Source organism: Vanessa cardui, chromosome 6 (assembly GCF_905220365.1).
Source record: "Vanessa cardui chromosome 6, ilVanCard2.1, whole genome shotgun sequence".
Classification (NCBI taxonomy): Eukaryota; Metazoa; Arthropoda; class Insecta; order Lepidoptera; family Nymphalidae; genus Vanessa; species Vanessa cardui.
The window spans coordinates 2,179,230-2,206,999 of NC_061128.1; the positions used below are offsets into that span (position 1 = coordinate 2,179,230).

Genomic DNA, 27,770 nt, shown 5'->3' on the forward strand with positions numbered 1-27,770 from the left:
ACTTGTTTAACAAAAAATAGATTTTTATTACTCATTGAATATTCTGGTTAAAATTTTAAGATTGTATTGGGTTGTGGCAACAAGTTACATGTTGAGTAATAAGCATTTGTACATTTAAAATTACAATTTAGCTTGCAATCGGTTGATATATTTGACTTTTTTAATTCGTTGTGGTAATGCACAGGAACAAAACTTTTGATCGCATGTCGCCTTCAGAGATGGACACATTCCATCTTTGTAAGAAATCTTTTGCACCGTCAATGCGTCAATTCCTATAACTATATATGACAGCAAACCCATTACAAAATGTTATTGTTAGTCGCTATTTAATCATGCGGGCTTAATTTCTCATTTAACAAAAAAGCTCAACTAAACAAAAATGTACTTTTAAAATGTAATTTTAACATTTACATAAATGTTATGTACATTAAATAAAATCGTTTGTCCATATAGCCGAAATCAAACTCCAGCTTTCTCGACTTATTACTTTTTTAGTCTAGATAGCTGAAATAACTATAAGTTTTGCACTTTGGTAAGAAATTTAAACTCTAAGGAAAGGAAGATCATTTCACAACACGTACGTAGCCGGGACAGGCAGCTGTCTATATATTCATACAATTGTATCGTTATTGAGGAAAAATTGACGCGAATGATTCAATCACACGACTCATGTGAGTTAAGTCACTGGTTCCTTCATATTCATTAATTTTAAACAAATAAATGCAATTGCTCAATGCATTCAATTGTTTTAATTGTCATACTTGGAAGGATGAATAAGATTGATGTTAATGTATATTATGTAAGATGTTATGAATGGAATACAGAGTATCTTCGAAAATGTATTATATCCTATTGGTATGTAGGGGTTATCAAGAATTATAAACAATGAGTTATCACGGAGAGTGATTCAGAGTCTCAAGTCTACTAGTACGATAGAGGTGGACAAATTACGAAGTTGGGAATCGTGAATCTCGTAATCATGAAACTCTGGATACCCAAAATATTTTGTTTTCCATTATTTTTAACCTCGACTAAAATAAGTGAGAGGTTTTATACTTGTAAGTTTGACTCGTCTGTGCTCCCAAACGGATGAACCGATTTTCGTGCAATTTTTTTTGTGTTATAGATATATTTATCCCGAGGTTTCTTAGAATTAGGAGTCTTATATTGAATAATATGTTCAATAAATGATTAGTTGTCTTGACCTATTTCGGTTATGACGGCCATTGTCTACTGTGATAAGTTAGTTCCACTGGATTATTATCATAGTGCACAAGTAGTGTGCACATTTGTGTATATGTTATATACAATGCAATTTTTTTAAAACAATGTTTATTAACATGTAAGAACCTCAATTAAGAACCAATGACTGAGTGATGTCATTCAAACCATTGTCCGTTTAACGTTTAGTAGAAATACTTATTTGTAATTTTACAAGGACTTAAAAATAGGCATTCTTTGAATTAAATGTTAAGTCATTTTAGTGTGATTTATTATAATTTTAATTATATGTTATAAATAGTAACTTTATTGTGGTCATTTGTTCAAAGAAAATATATATTTACACTAGAGCTTGACACACAACAACCAACCATATAATGTACTTAAAAAATAAATATTACTTACAGTTCAAGCAGCACGCTTTCTAGAACTTGAGGACTTCTAACATGCATAAGTATTGATAACCAAATATTTAAAATCGACATGAGATTATTTGCATATACTAATTTCGTTTAAATAAAATACCCTAAAAAAGGGTACAATTATTCGAGAACCGTTATAAACATCGATGTTAGTATTCGATTATTTCATTTAACACGAGTCTAAGCTTCTATTCGTGATATACGATTACTAAACGGTACAGCTAAACCTTAGATGATAATCGGCAGTAAAGGTTGGCGTTTTGTCCAACTACTAGGTACTTATTGGCGCATAGTTTTGTTTACCTATTTGGTTTACACATTTTACACTAAGGTATGTTTAGGGTTCTTTATCTATATAAAACAAACTCTCTCATTTATATAATACACTGTCGTGCAATTTATTATGATTTGTTGTGAAAGTTCGTTTGGGTAGTCGGTCATTACTAATTGTATCGCCAAAAATCAATACTCAGATTAGGGTTGTGATCCGCTTTGAAGAATGAGTGAGTTAGTATCGCTAGAGGCACAAGGAACATAATATCTTAGTTTCCAATGTTGGTTGGCGCATTGGAGATGTAAGAAATTATTATCCTTCGACCAATCACTAAACATCAGAAGTAATAAAAAAATGCCAATATAATTTAAATTAATTGATAATCTACTAAAATTCGATCTATTTATTATGAGTTCTGCTCTCTGCCGCATTTTATATGAAAATCGCATCATTTGCAGAATATAATCCAATGTTTAAATTTTTATATTTTTAATAAATCAAAAAACAATTTTACATACAAATTATATTTAAAGCTATTCAATGGTGTGGAAGTTATTATAAAAATAATAAGCACTACTTAAATGATAATTTTCTATTGCAATTTCAAGGCGAAGATGTATCATTAAAATATTAGCTTTAACGTATTCATAAAATAGGCGTATAATCGATACAACTTTACTTCAACTAAAGACATAGCCTATAGTCAGCCAGGTCATATGCGAGTGTGGTAATGCTAAAGAAACTGTTAATTCTTTCTACTGACGACGTATCTGCCTTAGTAACTATTATATGATGGAATAAAAAATACTTAATTATAAAATAATATCGTGAATTTCATTTGTACAACTGCAAGCTTTTTTTTTGTGTGCGTTTATATCTGGTAACTTAATTGTTATTTAGTTACCTAATTGATTAAGCTGAAATTTTGAACAGACTTGTTGGTACCGATACACATTTGTATAGTTTATAGCGAAATACTATTAATTTTAAATTGTATAAATCATTTATTTACAACTCAGTACGTTCAGTTTCTTCGTTAGTGTGTGTTCAACGCAATGGCGTTTGTGTGTGTGTGGATGCAGTATTTGTAGTGAACAAGCTGAATTAAAGGCTGTGATTCGATAGCCGTGTGTAGGCTTAACGTCCACTCTCGCATGACGTAACGTTTCTAGGTCAGGGTCCAACGTAGGCTGCTGAGATGTCGACTAAAATTACAGTAAGGTTTCAAAGATTTATCAGTATAAAGTACCGCTTTGATGACATTTTGCTAAGTATTTGATATGTTTATAGCGACAACACATGTGGGTCGCATAATATATAAATCGATTTTTAATCGATATTAAAATAATTATAAGATTCTACTCATGCAGTTTCATTGAGATTTTAACTTTTTGTTCAATGTCATAAGATACAGTAGTAGCGTGTCAATTATGAAAAGCAAAAAAGTGTCCGTTTAACCCGTTACCCGTTTAACAATCATTGATAGTGTCACATGAAGCTTATTAATATTTATCACAACCTAGTTTAACCAGTTCTTTGACTCGATATAAAGTATAATCGATGGGTAATCAATTTAAAATCAATCTGTCAAGACAGACTCGTTCCATTACTTGTAATATTACATTACATTGGGCTACCGATTATCAGTAAAGCAAATAATAAAAAAACGTATTAATAAGCTACGAATAATATGAAAATTTTTATATTGTAAACTTACAGTAGATTTAGTTCTTAAGATAGTTAGATATTTATTTTGATGTCATTTACTATATATTCCTTCGAGCATGTTATTTCATTAATATTTTTAAAATAGATTTCTATGAACGTCATAAACAATTACTTCTTATCTCTGACCACAACCAACCAACGAACTTGATTTTTGATTTCTCTGTTATAATCTTACTACTTAATATAAGACCAGTTTTCCTAATCAATGCAAGCGCGAACTGAGTTTGTAACTCTCATTGTTGTCCTAGGTATTTTACCTTTCCTTGTTTTTGTAATTTTGACTGAATTCGGCATTTAGGATTCGCTGGCTATGTTGGAAATCTTTAATGGTCATCGTTATTTTTATTTATTCTTACTGATTCATTTATGAAAGCCGAAACAACACTATATAGATTTACACGTAAAACAGTACACTTAATTTATCTCAATTAAGCGAAAAAAGCGCTTCATAATGTTTATCCTGTAGTCTTAGTAATTAATGTGCCTAGTTATAGGAACCATTACCTAGACATGCAAGAACGTGTTATAATTTACGATTATGGAGAAATAATCGTGTCACTTGTATCACTGTTTGATCTTGCTCAGCAATGACAGCATTGATAAATCGTCAGGTGACGAGTGGTGATGTCACGTTGATAAGATGAAATTCCACATTAATGGCTTAGAGGTACAATTAAACGATTAAGCAATATACCATGACCTCCGAATTACTCAAAACAATAAAGCTGTTACTTAAATTCGTAATTAACAGAAGTTTAATTATGATAATATACGCAACATTACAATTAAAATAGCGAATAACTAAAATATACCTACAGTTATGCAAGCGTACCTATTGTAGGAATTATAACGATATTTGTAATATAGAACATATTATGTGTTTGAGAATTTAATAAATTAGATATTTATTGTATAAAATAGACACTAACGAGATACTTAATTCCTCAGATTACGTTCAAGATATGAAAAATATTCTCATTTATTAAATACTTTGGTATGTTATACGGAAACAAGATTTGCTATAGACATAACAAATGAAAAAAAATAAATAAAAACTAGTTCTTTTTAAATTACAAGAGAAATGGTAATGTGTATTTTATCAGCGTCTGTAGTTGCTTAGGGACCAATTAGTCGCTAAAATAGTAAAAATCTCGAGCGAATTTCAATTAAAAATCTGTCAAGGCTGCATGAAAAAAGTATAAGCGCATTTATAAAACGGAGTAGATACGTAACTGCAGCGAGCATTAAAAGTATTATTAGGATGGTAATTAAAGTTGATGGCGGTAGGGGTCCGAGCAGACCGTCTGCGTACCGCCTACCATCTGTTGTATTGCAAATTGTTAATACTTTTGATTGTTATGTTTCATATCAATAAATATTAAGTATATATATTTCACTATGTCAGATCTAAAGTCTGATTCATTTAATGACTTTATTTTATTAAATAAAATACCACCACTTATAAGACCGTCTTTTTTCCAGTTTTGATCATTTATGTAGTCTCTAATAGAACTATACATATGTTAATAAACCTCGTGCATAATATTCAATATAATATTAAAATGACAGCTATTAGTAATATATATAAATATTATGTTAATTGCGTAATAATAGCCTAAAAGAGATGTCGTAATTTATACCGGCAATCACAGTTTTGATGGTCACATGGTGTCACCGCGCTAAATCTAACAATTGAATCATTTTTGACATGTTGATGTAATTTGACTGATGATAATTGGTATAAAATACCTTTAGGCTTGAAAACACAGAACTTCTTTGATGACACATTCTTATTGACACATTTGATGATATTTAGGGTTCTGTACATCAACTTTAAAAAAAAACGAATAATTTTATTTCATTTTATACTACTGAATTGTCTAACATAACAATCTGTAAACTAACTAACAAATAACGTAAGTTAAACCAGATTACTTCATAACAAATGATTTTATTTTATTCATCAACAACAACAGCCTATTAGTTATTATTATTAGTATATTTCCCACTGTTGGCAAGGGCTCCTCTACCTTTGAGGTGTAGGTTTGGAACATATTCCACCACACTGTTTTAATGCGGAAGTGGAATACACATGTGGCAGAATTTCTATGAAATTAGACACATGCAGGTTTCCTCATGATGTTTTCCTTCACCGCCGAGGACGAATTGAATGATAAACACAAATTAATTATGATAATAATAATTTGTGTTAATTTTATAATTACATTATAAAAATAATTCTTCGAATTAATTTGTCTTTTTGAAAATATACGAATAAAGTATAACACATAAAAAATTTAAGTAAAGTATATTTCTTATAAAACATCTCACGCTTGACTAATATTAACCTTTTGTGTCATAAGTTCAACAGAGCTAATCTCCTTGAAAGATGTTAAAAAGGTGTGTCGGGCCGTGCTTTGCTAAAAGGACAGAGTTCGTGGGACGACGCGTAGGACATTGATAGATTATTTTAATTACGTGTCTTTATCATATTTGTTTTTATTTCAAGGATTCACGTCAGTTGTTTTATTTGCTTTGCAATTAAAGCCTAAGGCACAATTACTTTGAAGCTTGGAACAATCGGATGTTAATTAAATAGTTTTATATGTTAATTGGTTTGTTTTATGTTATCGTTGTTTTTTTTTAATTCTGAGGCTTTTGATACTGTGGGTTTAGTACTCAATAATTTTACTAATTTTTATTGTTTTAGAAATAGGTTAGAGTGAAAAATATTAAGTATTTATTTAAATAAATAAATTTACTTTCCAGCAGTACAAATCTAATTACATAATAACTTTCTTTCAATATATGACTCAATTAATTGTACTCGTTCATTGAACGAAAACTGTATAGATAAGAGATGGTTTCAATTGTATTGAGTGTGCTTAAGTTTATGTAAATCAATATAAAATTAGATTTTTAATATGGTAATTAAAATGTGTTACTGCAAATGTGTTATTTTTTATCGACAAGTGTAATTTATATATATTTTGAAGCTTATATATAGATCAAAATATCATACAATGATGATGGAAAAAAAACGAGTGTTTAAGAGTCGTATAATAATGTATAATGGTAAAATGTAAGTGTCACTTCGGAGCTAGCTGTATAAAGCCTGCAAGCATATATTGACACAGATGCATCGTTTGTTATTCAGAATCAGTTAAATAAAAATGTTACGGTTCCTCATACAATAGTGACTATGTTCAATATGATTTACTTGTCAGCGTTTAGAATTTGGAATTCGTATCCAATCGCTGTCGTTCTGTCGGGAACTGTTAGTATTTAAACTAGTGTTTGTCCATTACGTTGTATTATGTTAAATAATGCACATACATCTGTGTTGCCATTTAAAAAATACTAATAGATTCGTCTAGTCAATCGAGCGTGATTAGGTAATAAAAATCTAAGCACACAAACTTATTTATATGTATTGTATATAATTAAACTATTGGCAGTTTAATGTACCATTACCAAAATCGAACATTTATTGTAGATAAGGATTTATTTAGAATTAAGTTTTATTAAAATTCGACAAAAACGTTTTAAAAATCGAATATAAAACCATATGATTAATACGAAACATGTTTAAATTATTGTTATTATTGAATTATCTAGAGTTTTGTGATACTGTGATTCATCGTATGGGCTTACATTATTTATGTAATATCACTAATAATCACATTAGGCTTATCCCGCTGCTTCGAGTTACCACGAGTTAAAAGTTAATTGATCAAATCTAAAAGAATTTTTGCCTTATATTATGTATAAAATACTTCCGTAGCAGACCGGAGCTAGATAAAATACTCGCATTGCCGTTTAAAAGTGCTAAAACAGCGATAACGCGTGCAACGGTGTTGAGGAACAGCTGTGTGCAATACTTAATATTTTAAGAGGAAGTCTTTACATGACTGCATAGACAGTAAAATTATCCATTTTTAATTTATATAAGGATTGGTAAAATTATTCGTAATTAATATTACGTTGTATTTCATTTCACTCCAGGTATATTGTGCCTAAACACAAACTTTGATATCTGAAAATCGATATCCGCTTGATAAGATTATGTTACTGTATTGTCATGAATGTAAATATATATATTTTAATAATAAATATATGTAGTGGTGAGTATAGTTCCATGATGTCAATTTTAAATAATACAAGTACACACTCACGCACATACGCAAGTCAACGGTTTAGCGTACTAAGCTTGTACATATTTTACTGTAATTTAAATCGAAATAACAATAATAGTACATGTTATTATTATTACTATAATGATTGCCTCTTGGTGTTGTGATGACTCGATTATCATCAGATCAGTCCCATAAGAGACCATTGAGAGTGAGGGAATAGAGAGCACACCTGTATTTGCACACTTACATATGCATATAGATTAAACATATATTATTTCTAGATTTTACTTAAAAACTACGCAAATTTTACTATGTTTTTAATTGTTTTGTGAATACCGTGAAAATATTCATAGCCAATCTTGATAAGCTGCTCATTTTCACTACTTTATAATGTCAACAGTTTTGATATGCATTTTAAAATTTCACGTTTCGAGTGTATATAAGTTATGTGTCTTTAAGAGGGTCGTAAAAATTTAAGTGATATTTCGCTATAAAAGTCCCCTTGTGGTTATCTACGTGATGTGTGCTATCATAAATCGTATGACACCATTCAAAGCACGACCCCTGTTGCTGTATGGTACAAGCGACGAGTTTATAGAGAAGTTCAAATACAAAAGTGCATATGTTACATATTAAATTATATATATATATATATATATATATATATATATATATATATATATATATATATATATATATATATTAAATTATATTATTTAATTAACATGACGTTGTATTTTTTAAATGTTAAAAAAGAGTAACTACTGAGTTTCTTGCCGGTTCTTCTCGGTAGAATCTACTTTCCGAACCGGTGCTAGCTTCACTTAATTGTAAAATGACGATTCAAAAGTGCTTATAAAAGCCTACTTGAATAAAGTTTATTTTGATTTTTTTTTGATTACTTTAGATTTATAAAATAATTACTTTATAACATCAATACATTGTATTTAATTTTGAAAAATGTCATATATACTATACAGCTGTGTCTTTTTTATTTTTTCTACCCATAATTCGTTTGAAAACGCTTGCTGTTTTATTTATAAAGCTGCCTTTTGGATTATTTATCTTTGACTAAAATCTATTCTGCGTTTTTGTTTCCTTGGTATACAGTTTTTGGTGATTTATAAAGCACCTGCAGTGCTTGGATAGAATGTGTACGAATTTTAATTTGTTTCACTTTTTATGCTTTGTTAATATGATAGCATATGTATGTAAAAAAGCAATATATTATGGTGTTTTAAAAAATATATGAGCACTAAAAATAAAATGAATCTTTAATTATATAGCTTGATTGACGTATACACCTTTACTGATGGTGAGCATAAAACAAAAAAATAAACTAAGTATAATTTTTTTTATAATACGTACCTACTGTTATTGTTCGTAGGTTCGAATATTGTAATAATATATTCAAGCTATCGCTTAAACATTAGACCAATCAGCTTTCTTAAAACGTTTTTCCAAACTGATGTCACCCGGCCTTGAAGATGCATCCTTTATTGAATATGAGTAATATACCAGCACCATTTCGGTGAACAATGCCGTCGTGACCTCCCACCACCTGTTCTTGAGACTTGCACCCGATTACCAAATACAGTCGTCCGTTTAATAGCTTTCGTGCAGCTGTTATGGAGATACGATCATCTGTGCAAATTTTGTTAATGTATATATGTAAATGAATTAATTAGCCGTATTGAAAAAGAACAGCTCAGCGTATTTGCGCAAGAAGCTTCTCTTCTTACAGGAGGCCTTGGTTAGGCATTTGTGGATTATAATATCTCACACGGGCTAGGATTATTTTGTTAAATAGATTTCACATTGACACATTAAACTCGAACATTGAAACGTATTTTGTATATCTTATAGAAAAGTTTGGTTTTGCACGTAACTGCTTGTGTATATTAAATGTTTATAAAAATTTAATCATGAATTAAAAAATATAATCAGATATCCGTATAGTCGTATAGTATACGTATAAATATTGATTTGTTGATTTTGTTTTGAAGATATTTGAAAGCTTTTTTGTGTGTTTATATACTACAGTCATATAAATACATTTGTTTAATGTAGGAGCAATGCATTTCTATGACATTTTATTATAATCAGTGCTTACAGGGACACAGATACAAATACAGGTGCAACTCATAATTCAATGAATCGTTATCTGATACGACTAAGGAGTGATCATAAAATTATAACTATTAAGACAAAACCCTTCTAATCATAAACATTTGATAGTGATCGTAAACTTCTATAAACAGTTGCAGAGGTCAAATTGCAGTCTCTCTATTCAAATGTCATATTGTGATAAAAGTAATACGCTAAACCTTTCAATTAGAGATAAAATCGTGCGCACTCTCGGCTTTTTATAAAAACTTAATTGGCTGTTACGAAAAATATATTTTGACTGTATGTGGTATTCTATGATAGACTTGGACTTAAGTTTTGTCCCATGCCTATACCTCAGTTACCTTTGATACCCAAATTCGTATGAATGTATTTATCACGGACGGTAAAAGATTGGATATGTATTGCACAATTTCGCACAACTGGTGAGAAGTATATTTCTTTAATTAAAAATATGTTGTACCAGGGCGACATAAATATTAAGAATTTCGTTCGTGTACCAGCTACGTATAGGTCAGTGTCACGATATCTTGGCATTTATTGAAGTGGTATCGATGTCATCTTTTATCTGCCTCCGGTATCTATAAAGTGCATGTCGTTAAAAATATTCGACGATATTAAAATAATAAATTCATAATTACAAATTACTACAATCTTACCCTTAAACTTTAATATAATATGACCATATTGTATATTTTCGACAATACCTTGAGAGCGAAATATTTTGCAAAATACATAAATATACAATAAAGTAAAAAAAATTGCTAATCGCAGCACAGCATTTCATATCGGAATGACTTTCGTCCCCCATTTATTAATTACAAGTACACAAAAATCTATATAAACAATAATAGTCCAATAGTCTATATAAACCGGATGAAACCAAGATAGTCAGACACGTATATAATAATAAATAAAAAATAGTAAAAACTACCTCCTTCGAATCGTGCGACACCTGTTTGTTTAATATATAATGGTTTTGTAGTTTTTTCGTTTGTTTATTATCAAACACACATATGATCGTCTTGGGTTGATATCGTAATTGGCAAATTTGATGAAATTAGGTTTTAGGCTAACTATTCACAGCTGATATGATTCATGAACGAAACTGCTAAATGTATCAAATATGCCGTAAAGATGAAAGTCGCTCCATTAACACACATTGCGTTAACAAAAATAGTAGGGAACGAATCGTGCTGACACCTGGGTAGGAAATAACCCAATTTGTAACTCAAGACGGTAACAAATGATATGTAAAAAATTTAAAACGATAAATTTCTGTTCGTTACAACAGAGTTTTAAAAGCCGATAGTTTCGTTTCGTTTATGTTTCATTTTTTTAAATATTAATGATTTTAACACATACATATTAAGTTGAATTATTTTCTATTATGATTTTCGAAAATATTATATAGAATTTAAATTCTCTCTATCGTTTCAATCATATTATAGTCTCGAAGATTTTAATAGGAATGATTAAAGTATAAGCAATTAAAGGTATTTGAAAGATGATCAAAGGCTTATCAAAAATATCAATACACACATTTTTTTTAAAATGTATCTCGTTAATCTGAAAGTGATCGTGTTCTGTGTAATTTTATATGACATCATTTAAAGCTTTAAATATGTTGTGTCATTATTCAAGTCAGCAATTAAATGTACTGTCTCTAAAATGATTTTTGAATAATTCCCATCTTATTTTGCCATGTCGTTGCAAGTATGTTTAAGATAGCAGACGTCAGAGCTATCTCTAAACTGTTTCCCTAGTGCTGCTCGGTAGAGCCATTGTGTGTCACTCTCCTATACTTGATTACAATCAAGTTTGTAACTCAACAAAGTCAGTAACTCGACGATAAATTAGGTTTTTGTTCTTGTATCATTATCTAGTGGCCACATAACGAGGAACTTAATTGTTAGCCAAAAAAATATACCTACATTAATGTCCGTTCTGTGTTGAAGAAGAGATATTAGCAGTCTATTTTTTGTCCTGCTTACTTACTGGGTTTTTTCCGCTAAGTTTGACGAAAACAAACGGTGAAAATACACTAATTAAATATTCGACTCATAGTCGCTTGTTTATTTTCGAAATTTTGACATTTGCGCGGGATAAGCGATCGGTATCATGGTTGAAACATTTTGACTATACTGTACTATATAGAAAAAAAAAGTTAGTATCCCAAAATAAAGATTAACGTTGTAATATATTACAATAGTTTAGACATAATAGACATCTTGTTTTATTGCAGGTAAATAAATAAAGTTCCACTTAACACAGCCACCAAAATATCTGTCAACCACACGAAACATCTAAAAGAAAACCTCTGAAAAACATCAAAAGGTTTCCCCGAATGCTTGTTAAATTAAATGACGATATCTTTGTTTGTTTAACCAAAGGACTCGTTTCCTTCGCGGAAGCGTGGACAGATAATATTATCTTGGATAAACAAGGAGCACTGTACAGTCCCCTGGCCTTTACATACATAGATATACCACCTATGCTGTGAATAAGATTATAAATATATAATTATATCACGCGTCTTATAAAATTAATTTACATTAATATTATAATGTAAAAAATATATTCGAATATTAACACGCTTTCTAAAAATACTATAAGAATATGGGAGTCAAACATCAAAATCCCAGATCCAATAGCTTCATCATACCTATCAATTTTAGCGCTCGAGTTACTCGAATGCATCGTCTAATATGTAGAGCTCCTTGATCACGATTCAAGGTATGCAAGTGTATAAAGTGCTGCATCGCAATTTTTAATATACATTTTATTTCAAAAGTATTCTTGATGGGTGAACTAGTATACCCGAAGGTAATAAAGAGATAATGTCTCAGATTCCATAGTTAGTGTTAATGCCGATGAGGCATGGTGACAAATTCGTCGATTTATCTATACTCGATTAAAAAAATACAACTCACATCACACAGTAGAAACCTCTATTTTTTACAAACTTTTATCAATTCGCTAAAGAAATTAAAAAGTAAAATTAAATCTAGAACTTGAACACCGTTCCAATTTCAAAAATAGAAATAAATTAATTTTATATTAACAAAACTTTAAATATAGACACTAGTGGAATTCTAAGTTTATTTGTTATTAAGTGCAATAAAACACTACTATTACAATGTTTGATAAAATATGTTCTTGGAATTGCGTCCGTTTATTCATTAAACAAATACAACGTAGGGTGGATCCCAGAAATCGTAAATGGCACATGCCTATCTCCAGCGACTTCACGTCTGCATATCTTTGAAGTTTAACTGCCACAATCGTGGAAGTCGTGACCACACATCTAACTATTGTTCTTCGGTCTTTTAAGTTAATATAACTGTTTATGGAAGACTTAGCCGAGTTTGGTGTTACGCGGTCACTAAATAAGCATCCTGTTTGCGGAGTTAACCTAATATAGCAGTATCAAAGATTACTTAAAGTTGGTTTCCCATCGCATGTATATTTTTGGTGGTAGGGCTATAATGGTTCAGTATTTCGAGTGAAATGAATTCGTTCCAATTATTTTACGTTTAAATAAAATTAATTATCTATGGTTATAATTATTGAAGTATACTATATATTACTCAATTTTTTTGGATTTGATAAAGATTAAGATTTCAGATTTTATTAATAATGGGAGTAAGAGAAAAATACTCATACTACCAGCAAACGAAATTCTGTCCGCCTTCTTGTTATCTCATCAGGACAAAATGATTGCACAAACGTATAACAATTTACCCGCAGGATTAATTAATACATAAGCATTTCACGGTATAACTGTACGGAATCACAGGAAATTTTATATAAAGAAAATAAATTGCCTTAAATTGAAAAATATATTTGTTAAAATGTGACAATTACATTCAAAATATAGAACTATATATTACGGGTGGATTTAATTCGAATATTGTAGACAGCTAATAATTACCCCATATAATGTTATTTGAAATACCACGCATAGTTCAAACAGCAATACTGAAATCCATAACTAAGACAAGACAACATTAAACTATCAAGAGTGCTTAAATTTTATTAACCACTCGAGTTTTATCGTCTTTGTTTTAATAACACACAAAAGATTCATCCTTAGTCTCATAGGCTTACGGTATAAATTCGATTAAAACAAAGGTTAGTGGACATAAGATCAATTGTCTTTAGCGTTTTATTATGAAAAAGGAATTGTTTTGCAGACGCCTGCAATTGATTTACAGCTTGCAGGATGCGTTGAGAGCAGGAGTTTAATTGAGTGACCGATATTGGATGAAATGGCAATTGCATTAATGTGTACCCGTCTTTAAAGTGAAAGTGAAGTGAAGCTGACGTTTAATTTAAATCAATAACAAATCGAGGTCAGGGTAGGTTTTGTAAGCAAAATGTTATAATTATATAAGTAAAAATCGATTAAGTATAAAATATATTCACCTTTATTTCTGAGGATTAAGTAGTTTGGTATTAATCGCAACAAATATTGAAATTTTACTAGATTTCTAAGAAAGAGATCTTCAGGCATTCACAAACTTAAAACTTGCTGCCCTTTGGGTGGTTTTTAGTAAAATAAGGGCAGTTGTTAAAATATATTTACAACAACAGTTTGAGACTCCCTAAACACTATCCGAGGAAAATATATATTTTATACTTAATTTCTGCTATTTTTTTATTGATTTTTTTATATAAAATTACATTAATAACGACATTGTATTAAATTATCAATAAAGAGTCGAAGTAAAGCTTCGAATTTACTTGAAATATATTACAAAATTCTGTAAGATCGAAATGAAAATCACACAAAACTTTATATATAATCTTTTATCCACTAAAACCGGTAAAAACGTGTTGATTTTACACTTGGAGTTACAGAAAGGCAGCGTAATTTATGGTCTTTATTTCTTTTTTTTTATTTATGACTTAATAACGGTAAAAATTTCGCCAAATGTCAAGGATGATTTGGCTAATAAATAAATACGTCGAAACAAAATATTCGCCTCTTTTATAACTGGCTATAAAAACATTTGTCGACAAATTACATCATTAGCACAATACAACTGCATCTGCTCATAGTACGGCCGTAACTCCATTCACAAATAAGTTCGATGAATGACTCGCAACGGATTTACGATCGATAGAAAAACCAGACATCTGTCTGATGTGACGTTTCGACTAATGCGAGTTTTTGTAGCGCACGCCCTAACAAAGTACACTTAGCTATATATTACGACGGTCACTATGAACATTTAAGGTATATTTTTCCATTAAATACTTATACATTTATAAATATTTTTATACTTATCAGCTTTAGGTGAAAATTTAAAGGTGATTTTTTGAAGCTCTCCGTAGAGTTACCCTTTTCTATTTGAGAGATTAAGCTACATATATTTGCGGCTAACTGTTTCTAGGGCAATAATAGCTTACGATATTTTTTATATATAATTCAGTTACGCAGAGGGCGACACGATGACACGTGATGAAATCCGATGCAGTGTTTAACGTTTGTGTCAGTGAAATATGACGTGTTCAATCACTAGCTCGAATTACCTTATGTGTTAATGGCCTAAGGTTTTTTTAGTTCCTTTGTTTTTTTTTAATCGGTAATTGTTCAAAGAAGGTTCGTTATTTATAAACTAGGGTATTTCAAGATATAGTCTTTATTTCGTATATAAATTAATTAATAAATGAATTTATTTTATACACTAAAGTTTACAATATACAGGTAGACTATTTAGGCATGAAATGTCATTTAAGGGTACAATTCATTTGCTAATTTATTATTAAGAAATAAAAAAAAATGTTTAAGGTTAAATGAGTGCACTTTTATTTTTCGTATATTTGTCTCTTTAAATGAATTAAATCATCTGATGTATAGATATTTTAAATATACTAAAAAAGATAGTTGTCTGAGTGTTTGTGTATACACACATATACATTCAAATATACACTATATGATGTGTGTGTGTGTGTATGTCTTTTGGGTGTAAGTTTTCGTTGGCGGTTATGTCTGTGCGTACGTGTGTGAGAAAGAAATGTGGATGATAAACTCTCATCGTCCATACTTCCATCACTTCTCTCGCTTTTCTAAAAAGAGTCTTGATTTCTTCATATAAAATAATTAAAAAGTAGTTTTAGCCAGTTGTTTACCATATATTTGCATTTATAATGGTGTATGTAATAACACGTGTTTATTATTTTATTAACTTTATTAAACGTTAATGGCCTCTTAAATTGAATACTGGAAGTGTGTGTGTAAATTTATTTTGCTTGTTATGCCAACTTTTTTTAAACGGCAGTGCCAAAAATATCTAGCTATGCTAAATATCTTAGAAAACACTTTATGTATTAATTCAGTGAGTTTTAGTTTTAAATTGCAATTTAAAAAAAAACATAAAACGCTTAATTGTTGACAACAATAACAGCCTGTAAATTTCTCACAGCTGGACTAAGGCCTCTTCTCCCCTTGAGGAGAAGGCTTCGAACATTTATATTAAAACATTATATATAATAGTACCTTCACTAAAGCAAGCTTGCACTAAAGTGGATACTAGCTGCATTGTATTTAATCTGAGTCAACGTTCCAGTGAAAGTGAATTTCTACTCCTATAAATGTGATTCAATTTCATTAATTAAAAATTGCAGCGGTGCTTATGATTTCCGGTTGTGTAAGATTTGGCCCTTCGGACAATTGGAGCGAGGGTATACAGGACTTATATTTTGACGATCACATTTGTTAACTATAATGTATGCTTCGCTGAGAATCTCATGAGAATCGCTGTTACCAAAATTGGTTTAAAAGACAGGATTGCACTTGTCCTGATTCTCTATATATATATACATATATATTATGGTATAGGTTGGCGGACGAGCATTATATGGGCCACCTAATGGTAAGTGGTCACCATCACCATAGACAATGACGCTGTAAGAAATATTAACTATTCCTTACATCGTCATGTACCACCCAACTTGGGAACTAAGATGTCCCTTGTGCCTGTAGTTACACTGAATCACTCACCCTTCAAACCGGAACACAATAATACTGAGTACTGTTATTTGGCGGTAGAATAACTGATGAGTGGGTGGTACCTACCCAGACGGGCTTGCACAAAGCCCTACCAAGTAAAATATGAGTGCCATTCAGTGTCTTTTCCCTGTTTCGTCTGGATTTCTAGTCATAGAATACCTATTCCTTTCATCTCAATCTCTAATAATGGTCAATGCGTCATTCGCTTACATGATCAAATAAAAAACGCTTCAATCTATGAAATATATCAATGTCGTAAATCAATTACACTGACGTAAACATTGAGGCAATTGAACATTTTATTTCGATCATTCTATACAAACATCCGATGTCCGCATGCAGACGTTATTTCGGCCGCCCAAAAAGGTTAGAATTTAACCTTATTTTATATTTACTGTACTAATGAGTCGAATGAGAAATTAATTTACAATTTATTGAAATCGTATGATTTATTGACTTAGCTTTTATTTGACTTCACCTGTTGGTATAATGTAGGTCAATTCCAGTAACTTAATTTTAATTTTACATTTCGAAGCCGGCTTCGTACATCATATTGGTGACTATTCAAATATGTATTTTATTTAGTATTTGGATTAAACTTATGAAATATGTGTGATTAAATTTTATATTTGTTTGCTTTGAATATAAATAAGGCATATTAAATGAGATAGGTAATTTGAACATTTGTCTTTATTGTATTATAAGGAAATCTTTGAGTGCTCTAGGTTTGTGTATATAGTATTAATAAGTTGCCTGTTCAGACTACTATACAACATAATATGTACATATGTTATATGCTAATACCAAGCTGTCCAATCCATATTTTTTTTTAACTCATGCATAGATAAGCAGATCTAGAGACTAATGGTATTAAAAAAAAAGGTTTAGAATAGATTTCCACGTAACATGAAATGTTTATAAAATAAAGTAAATGGGGGATTAATTTGCATCAAAAATACATGTGAAATCATGACTAATTACATAAATATCGTAAGATCCTTTATCGTAGATTTCAGAAGATTGTCTGAAAGAGATCTGTCTCAGCGATTAATCTAATTGTACGTGTTATCAATCTACTGTTTTTTTTTATTTTCATTATAATTTTACTACAGAGTTTTATCGTATAGATACAGACAAGTAATGAAAGGCAAATCATTCTTGATGATGATGAGACATGAAATCATTTGAACAATCTACGATGAACGACATTAGCTTCATCAATAACAATCTCAGTTACTTCAAACTAGCCGATCATTCGGTTATATGTAATTCTGACATCATGGGAAGAGTAAATAGGAATTTATTGAATGATGTAGCTAATTTATGTCACGGATGGACTCCCCAATATAAATCAATGTCACGCTTACGACACGACTCGAAAACGATTCTGATTGGACCGGCGTCAAAGAATCATGATTTACGATCAGTTTTCAGGAACATGTTCATTATAATTAAAGGCCCTTTTGTATATTTTCTTAGCAGTATCTGTTTTATCAGGGACCTTGGATTGATTGTCAATGACTTCATGGAAATAAACTTCATTGACCTATATCATGTGGCCCATATAACGCTATAAAAAATTTCCACCGTGTGTAAATGTGCCACTGTTTGTCAAAATCATCCTATCTGCTTAAGAAAATGATTTGGAGCATAACCGACCACGCTGTTCCAGTGCGGTCTGTTGGAAACAAAAGTGAGAGATTTTCATACGATTCATGCGCATAATGAAAACTTAAAAAAACATCGGCACAAAAAAAATAAGTAATTATAATTAGATATAATATTAAATAAATAGTGTGAAAAGGCAGCCGTATCGTTTTCAGTATTCATTTCAAGCAGCCTCTGTTCAAAGCTGTTTTAATTAAAATAAATAATTAATATAACATTTAATTTAACTATCTCAGATCGAATCATTCATTTAATCAAATTAATTATACTAAGAATGTTTATTTCATTTGAATATATTAAGCTTCACGTAATGATATTCTGACGTTCGCTTGCAACGCTCTGTGTCAGTTCTACGGATTTATTCTACAAAAATCCCGCATTTGTGCAACGAAAATATTCAACATTGCAGGACTTCCATCAATCTGCCCATATCGCGTACGAATCATTCGAAATAAAACCGTTTTAAAACGAACGCTCCGTTCTTGTAGGGAACCGTTTCAATACAAAACGAATTCCTACTTTTTGGTCTTTCAACGTTTATATTTAGAGGTTCTTTAAGAAGTCAGACCAGTTGTAAGTCTGAAAGCATCTTTAATGCATCGAAAGTGAAAATAAAAGGCTATCCTTTCAACGCGTCTAAATACAGTTTATATATGTTTTTTTAACACGCTGACAGATATCTAAGGGGTGGTGATGTTGAATCGATAGTTTTTATTTATTTACTTAAATAACATAACTTAAGGTATGCCTTATCTGGTATTCTAGTGTCTGTCTAAATAAATAAATATATTTTAATCAAGTACGATTTTACGGTAAAGCGTTTTTAAATATTTCATCTAACAATCGAACAATTTTCGGCAAGGAGCCTCAAAAGAAGAGAAATATTTATTCTTCTAAAGTTTACACTTGTAAATCAATATTGTTCTATAGGTATATAGCGATACTTTACCAATACTCTTCTAACTTAGTAAATTAAATCGTAAAATATTAAAAATAACAGTGCGATCAAGTACCTATTTTCATACTTTTCTTAATGATAAAATACAATTCTATTCAAATGGTTCCGAATAATTTCATAACTCAAAAATCTACTAAATTATAAGAACAAAAGCGAGGAAACACAAATCTTCTTGAGCATTTGCAATAAAGGATGTATGACGAGCTAATATTTAGTCAGACAGCAGAGAAAGTACATCTGTGTACATGAAATGAAAAACGTATTACGTTACGTTACGTTAAGTGATGATCATAAAATATATGAAATAATGAAAAATATTCTAGACTATCGAGACGCTGCTGTAATATTAATGAGAAACAATTTAAAAAAAGAATAAAAAACCTTCTTGGCTGCGCTGAAGACTATATTACGGATATTTAAGACTCGCCGTCGTGCTTTTAGTAGACGATAGATTAATATAAAGAGCAGTCTGAAAAGAAACAAATTAGTGAGTGACGTTTATTCCTAGCGCCTTTAAATTTATATTCTTCGACATTTGTAATTATGACATAGCGATTAATGTCCAGGAAACATCCATTGGATACCATAGTACATTAATATAAACCATACATTTTAATATAATCATAATTAATTACATGATTATACATCCTGACTATACACGTATTTAAATATATTCTATTATGTGAATTTAATAAATTCTCTAAAGGATATTTTTTTATAAAATATATCTTTTGAATAAGATTTAGAAATATTGAGACAAACATATAACTGTGATTTTAACCCTATACTGAATAGATGGCCCAGTGGTTAGAAGGCAAGCACCACTATATATACATATATGCTTAATCTGTGTTTATAACTCATCTCGTGATCGGCGGTGAAGGAAAACATCGTGAGGAAACCTGCATGAGTATAATTTCATCTAAATTCTGCCACATGTGCATTCCACCAACCCGCATTGGAACAGCGTGGTGGAATATGTTCCAAGCCCTCTCTTTAATGGAAGAGGAGGCCTAATCTCAGTAGTGGGAAATGTGCAGGCTGTTACTTTACTTTACTTTTACTTTACTGAATAGATCCTCTGTAAGTCAATAATACTCTCTATAATCTGAACATAAAAGCATAGCTTATGTAGAACTCACTAAAATAACAGCTTATCAAAATTATGTCGAGCTGCGGACGAATCGTATAATTAATTTAAAACGTCAAGTAATTCATAACGTAACCATTATTAATCAAATTAATTTCTCAGTAATTAAAATGGTAGAAAATTATTTATCGTTATACATTAATCAAAATATACTTAATAAAATGACAAGCCGTTAGGAAAGGAGCGCTTTATATAAAGTGTGAAGTCATATATTGCGCTAATTAATTTTTTTTAAAGGTTGCTTTGCTTATGGCTCGTTATTATCTCATTCATTATACTCTATTATATTGATATTACAAATAATTGACGATGTTTAAAATTGGTTGCATTTAGCAGTAAATTAATATGGCTATTAATTTAAATGGTTTTTTATCGTAGTATTTTTGTTTACTTATGTGTGATTTAGTTAAGTACTATTTTTATTTGGGTCTTACGTTCCTTTTATTAAACAGTCCATCTTTTATTTTCATTCAATTTTTAACGAATGAAATATTAGTATTATAAACTTGTAGAAAACGGCCAAGATTAATTGTAAAAAGTTTATTTCGCTATTAATGACCTTAAAAAAATATTGCAATGAACGTAAGATACCAAGTTTTTTTAGTTATTATTAATCGATTAAAATTATCTTAAACAAATATGTCTTATCTTTGTGACAAGATTATTAATATCGATAAAAACTGCACTATTCGCCTCCTGCAAGTCGAATCTTGATTTTTATCGATAACTTCGGCACTGGCAGGCGAGTCAATATTTGATTACAATCTTTATAGGTTGATATTTCATCGATAAATTGATTCAATTGACGGCAGGCGTGGTATGCATTATGCAATTAATTCAGTATACAATATGTAATTGACTTTTGGTTGAAAAAAGAAACCTTTTAATGTTGAACTTTTTGGCATACTTTAGCAGTAAAAGTCTTTAGCAAAAACATGGTATTTAAATTTAATATAGATAAATCTCTTATAGTATTTTCATAATTATACATATATTTGTGTAATTATGAACAGTGGTTTAAAAGTAGAGTAATGTCAATTTACAGGGGTGTAATTTTTTTTTAAATATCCCTATGTAAAATCATAGTTATTTATTTATCTATTAAATAGAAGTAAATAATTCATAAAAGATTTAATTTACGTCATATATATCATACATACATATTATATATAAATGTTACTTTAAAAAATAATCTACGAAAAAGGATTATGCTTAAATTTAATCAGTAAATTAGCTAGGTTTATAGGAAAAACCTCTCGTTTCGATTAGTATGCTGGAACTCATTTCATCTGGTAGTGGCTTGTCGGATAAATCATATGATTGAAGATAATATTCTGCGAAATATTTATTTGAAGGCGGAGCTGTATCTCCTCAATCTTCGACATGAAGAAGTTCCATCAATCGTTTAAAGAATCGTTCTTTGTGCGCTTAAAGACAAATGAAGATGGTCATACACGTTTTTATGATAAGACGAAAGCGCTGAAAATGCGCTGCAATTTACTTTCCTTTAACTTTAAAGACAGCTGGTAGTGTTAGTTCATTATTTTACAGCTTGTTGCTGGAAAGGCAAAGTTACTTACGGACTTCGCCACAAGTTTTTCTATTTTTATGATATAAGATGCTTTCTGCGAGATGGCCCAGTGCTTAGAACGCGTGCATCTTAACCGATGATTGCAGGTTCAAGCCCAGGTAAGCACTACTGAGTGTTCATTTGCTTGATTTGTGTCCATAATTCATCTCGTTCTCGATGGAAAACATCATAAGGAAACATGCATGTGTCAAATTTCATAGAATTTCTGCCACATGCGTATTCCACCAACCCACATTGGAACAGCGTAGTGGAATATGCTTCTAAACGTTTCCTCAAATGGAGAGGAGATCTTAGCCTGTTGTTGTTATTGTTGTTACTTCTTCAATAATAAATTACGTTAAGAGTAATATTCCTAATGTTTCCTCTTTTGTAAGCGCGTCTTATTTTTATATATAAAGGACAATCTATCACAACTAACATCGACATGTACTTATCCTATTTACGTATCACGACGCATCTATTCCTATTTTTTGTATAAGTATCTATTTTTAGCACAAATCGTTTTTTACGAAGAAAATTTTCCTTCTCCACATTTACTGATCATTCTTCTAACAATAAGAATATAAAAATAAATAACCTTAAATCATCAACAAATAACATTAAAATCAGTAATAAGCTGTCGCGAATGCAAGACAATTATCACAAAAACTAAAATGACTCGTAGCTAGAATACGAGAATCTCAACCGAATATTGTGATTTCATAACTCACCAATGAGGTTTTATATGTCAAATTTGTATTTATAATCCATTCTCGTGATCAGAGTAATGAATGAGGAAGCCTGTATGTCTTGGATGAATTTATTTCAGATGTGTATGTAGCCATATTACAACTCCACGCCTCAAAAGAAAAAGAGGCATCCCACCAATTGAGAGTTACTAGCTGTTACTTCGCAATTGTCATTACTATCAAAATTTATTGCATGTTTTGTATTAACGGATCATTTTATTAACAGATATAATGCATACCAAGCCACCCATCTTGACGAATTCCTGAAAATGTAGACTAAGTACATGTCGTAAAGATAACGAAATGCGAATGTGTGGGTGCAGACACTGACATCAGTATGTTAAAAAATTACAGATTTGTTAAACGGAAAATAAAATGACTTTCGGAAATCACTGTTTAAAAAAATACATATACCAGTAACTTGTTATTATGTATTTATTCTCGAGTGAAAACAGTTTTGATACAGATCATGATATACGCTTCCTAATAGATATATAATATGTTCATACGATATAAACAAAAAATTTGGTGGGGTTTGAAAAAATCACTTATATTCAAGATGTAGTTTTACATACAAGTTTACAGGAGTAGAAAAATGGAAATAGGATATCACAAACGCTTCACGCAAGTGCAGCCATAGATGAAAGTAATTTTTCAATAAGGCAGTTTTATTTTACGCTTAATTAAAATATATTTAAGTTAGCATTACAGGTTCCACCAACCCGCTTTGGAACAGCGTGGTGGAATATGTTCCAAACCTTCTCCTCAAAAGGAGAGGAGGCCTTTAGCCCAGCAGTGGGAATTTACAGGCTGTTGTTGTGGCATTACAGGTTAATATATTAAAAGGTTTTTATAAACTTTAACAAATAGTTTATTGAATTAAATTATGCAACGAAAAAAAATATATTCTTCGAAATACAACACATTACATGAATGCATATTTTATTGGTTCGATATTGAGAAATAAAAAATCTTAGTATATTATTCGAGCGACAAATATCTATCTCATTTTAAAATTAACAAAACACTAAATTAAAAATAAAACAAAACGGGAAATATAAATAAACGCTTCGATAATAAATCGTTTAAAAATAAACAATACAAAGTTTTATTTATCAACGAAAACTGGTTCCGAAGTTGGAAGTTACGAGGCGGCTCTCAAATATCCCAGACATTACAATAGTTTAAAGATTTCGCGATTCACAGAACTGTATGGCGCTGTTTGAATAAATTGAATTCTTATGAACAACAAATATGCATTGGCATCGCTTTTTAATTATATTATTACTAAATCTTTGTTTGTTTTTTATATATAACATGATATCAGAATTCATTCGTTACGTTCAAATTCGTCCTTGAGATTATTCTCAACGCTAGTATAATATGTTTATGTATTTATGAATGATATCCTAAATTCCCAAAGGTGTGTCAGCTTTCGTTGCGTACATTATATAGAGCACATACGTAACTTGTGTATATAGTCGTCATGAATCAGGTTCCTATTTAAATATATATGTAAATCAGTTAGTAGAGACCAATCTTAAAAATAGTGGAGATTCTTTCAACGTATGCTTTAGACTTTGTTTTTTTTTATTTATATAATGGAACTGTTTTTTTAATCTCTGTATGGTTTTGGATACCTTAAAAAAATTAAATTTTTGTTTGGTATTTTAAATAATACATATGTTTATATATAGTAACATATATATGTTTCTCGCATTCCATCCATATGGTTTTATGGTTTCGTAATTCTTTAAATTTATTTGAATATGATATCATTCGGCTACCAAAGAAACGGCCTAAGTCAAATTTAATTGCGATCAGTTGTTGATACACTTTTATCCAACCTGACGATTGCAGGTTCACGCATTAATTTTCCTGTGCTAGATTCGGGTTAATCATCACGTGTTCGCCACTGAAGAAAAACATCATCTTCCCGCATTGGCTCAGCATGTTATAAAAAGTTCCAAGTTTTCTCCTCAATAAGGAGAGTCAGCTCAACAGTGACGTTTAAAGGTTATCAGTTATTCCATTTAATACTGTTAAGCGCCAAATTCTTTCAGAGGATAATTGATAGAGAAGGATTCGAGGTAATCTGCCAGAGATTTGGCAATTATATTAACGAGAAATATACATCTATGAAATAATGTTGTTTGCTCCCAAGCTTTAGAGCACGACGTGAATTTTAAACATAAAAATATCCGAAAAACTTGCCTTGTATTTAATAAGACGATTGTCTTAGATTACATACGAATATTTTATTCTGAGCCAACTTATTGTTTTGTCAATTTAAACGTAATAGCTAAGCTTTTTAGTTCCTCGAATTGTCCTTGTTTTTTGGCATTACTTTATTTTAATGACGTTTTTTTAGATATGCTAAAGATTCGATTTTATGGATTTGTATATATTAAAATGTAATTAAAATAATTTAAAAGCAAGTTTTAACAATATAGGCAAAACGACTGTATTGAGAACATATTTAGGCATATTAGTGGGTTCACCTTTTTTTATAGCGTAGGTATAAAAATATTATAGTTGACCAGTAAATTGGCCCCTGATGATAAGTGATCATCACCGCCCATAGATCATAAACATTTTTCAACCATTCCCCACTCCACCAATTCGCCACCAATCTTGGGTCCTTAGATATATGTCCCTTATGCAAATCTACACTGTATTTTTGTATACTATAAGTGCTCTATAGAATAAAAATAAACCGTGCAATATCGACAAAATTCGTTCGGGAACATACATAGGATTTTGTGAAAACTTGTGGCTATTTCTTTTTAACCGACTTCAAAAAAGGAGGTTATCAATTATTCTGAATTTCTTTCGCCAGTTCTTCAGAGGTCTGTGTGTTCTCTGTGTGTTTGGTGATTTCATTCGATTAGTAATAAGAGAAATGCATGAAAAAAAATCGATGTCGAAATTGCAAATATTCGACATCGATATGGTTTGTTACAGGTACATATATACTATTGCAGAGAATACATTTTTATCTAATATAAAAATGTATCCTTTAAAAGAAATTCTTAATTTATATTTAATAGTCAATTTGAGCTACAACCAAGAAATATTACTATCTAAGAAAATAAAATATGCTATTATTAATCCGTTAAAAATAAAAGTGTACATATTTTTTATTTATAACGTTGATACTTAATGTAAAACATTGCATATACGAAAAACGTTTGATAAGATTACCGGCGTACCGGTATTTACCTTGCAATCACGTGGCGTCCGCTAAATTTCTTTTAAACACTTCCCACAATTTACTTATTTATATTTAACACATAAATAATTCGATGTTTATTCAAGAATTTGCAATTTTAATTCAGGAATATCGTCTAATCGTATTATACGGAGCGCGATCGCCGCGCGTGTATCCCTTACGAAAGCTAGGCACCGACTGACCGAGATGCGTGCAAGAGTCGTGAAAGATAATCGCTTTTCACTTCAGTTTGCACACTTGCGCGATGTGTCAACTATACGTAATGTTTATTAACAGTACGCCGCAGAACCAGCGAAGATCAACAGAATCGCGTATAGACCAAATCTTGGAGAACCACTGGATATACATTTCTTTGCATAGTATATACTCTATAGATATCATAATCATCGAAACATTGGCGAAATTTTATTACTTGTTATAAGTCTTGGAATAAATTTCCAATAGCATAACGTATATTTTTATCAATAAAACGATATCTATTACGGCTTATACGGATTATCGAATAACGTTGTTTCATTTAATTGGAAAAAACAGTAGCTAGACTTTGACGTAACTCAATAAAAACCAAAACATTTGTTCATACATTCATCTCATTATACAGCCTAGCTCTATGAGCTTAAGTGGTCTAACACGAAATTGACTAATATTTTATTTACCCGCGTTATTTATTGATTAAATAATTATTATGTAATAAATAAGAATCATATCAGTATATTCATTTCCATTCCCATTTATTTAAAGTGAAATAAAAAAATAAAAAACAAATATTTGAGATTTTGTAATTTAATATTACAATATAAACGAAGAAAGGACTGATAAAATAATAATTGTTAATACTAAAGTCAATATGAATCTAATAATTTAAAAGTAACGGAGGCGATGGTAAAGATGAAATATCTATGATTTAAAAATGCGTTATTATAAAGTTGATCTGATTTAATTGTGTAAATTATGTAGGAATTATGTACCTAGATTTATATCTAGGTCTATCTAAAAAAATTGTGTTTCCTTATCTTATGATAAGGAAACACAATTTTTTTTTATGGAATAGGTTGGCGAACTAGCACATGGGCCACCTGATGGTAAGTGGTCACCATCACCCATAGATAATGACGCTCTAAGAAATATTAACTATTCCTTACATTTTCAATGCGCCACCAACCTTGGGAACTAAGTTGTTATGTCCCTTGTGTATGTAGTTAAACTGGCTCACTCACCCTTCGAACCGGAACACAACAATACTGCGTACTGTTGTTTAGCGGTAGAATATCTGATGAGTGGGTGGTACCTACACAGGCGGGCTTGCACAAAACCCTACCACCTTATGTTTTTATAGGTAGCCTTTATCAATAAATAAAAAAAGTAGGAAACATCTTTAATATTACTTTGATTAAAACGTTTAAAAACATTACAATCACGATTAGTGATTTGACAGAGTCACACATGTGTGGTTCATAGAACTCGTATATATTCACGTCTTGGATATAGTCACGCGTAATTTATTTGTACAAACTAAA

The 27,770-nt window shown here is 30.5% G+C and overlaps 1 protein-coding gene across 1 annotated transcript in view; it reads right to left on the reverse strand.

Moving 5' to 3' along the window:
* The window catches only part of LOC124530663, a 125,877-nt gene extending 99,426 nt beyond the window's left edge, over nt 1–26,451 (reverse strand). Inside the window, exon 1 of the mRNA XM_047104912.1 lies at nt 26,244–26,451. The gene's annotated coding sequence lies outside the window, so the exon portion shown is untranslated. The remainder of the gene's footprint in view (nt 1–26,243) is intronic.
* Nucleotides 26,452–27,770: the final 1,319 nt, after the last annotated feature.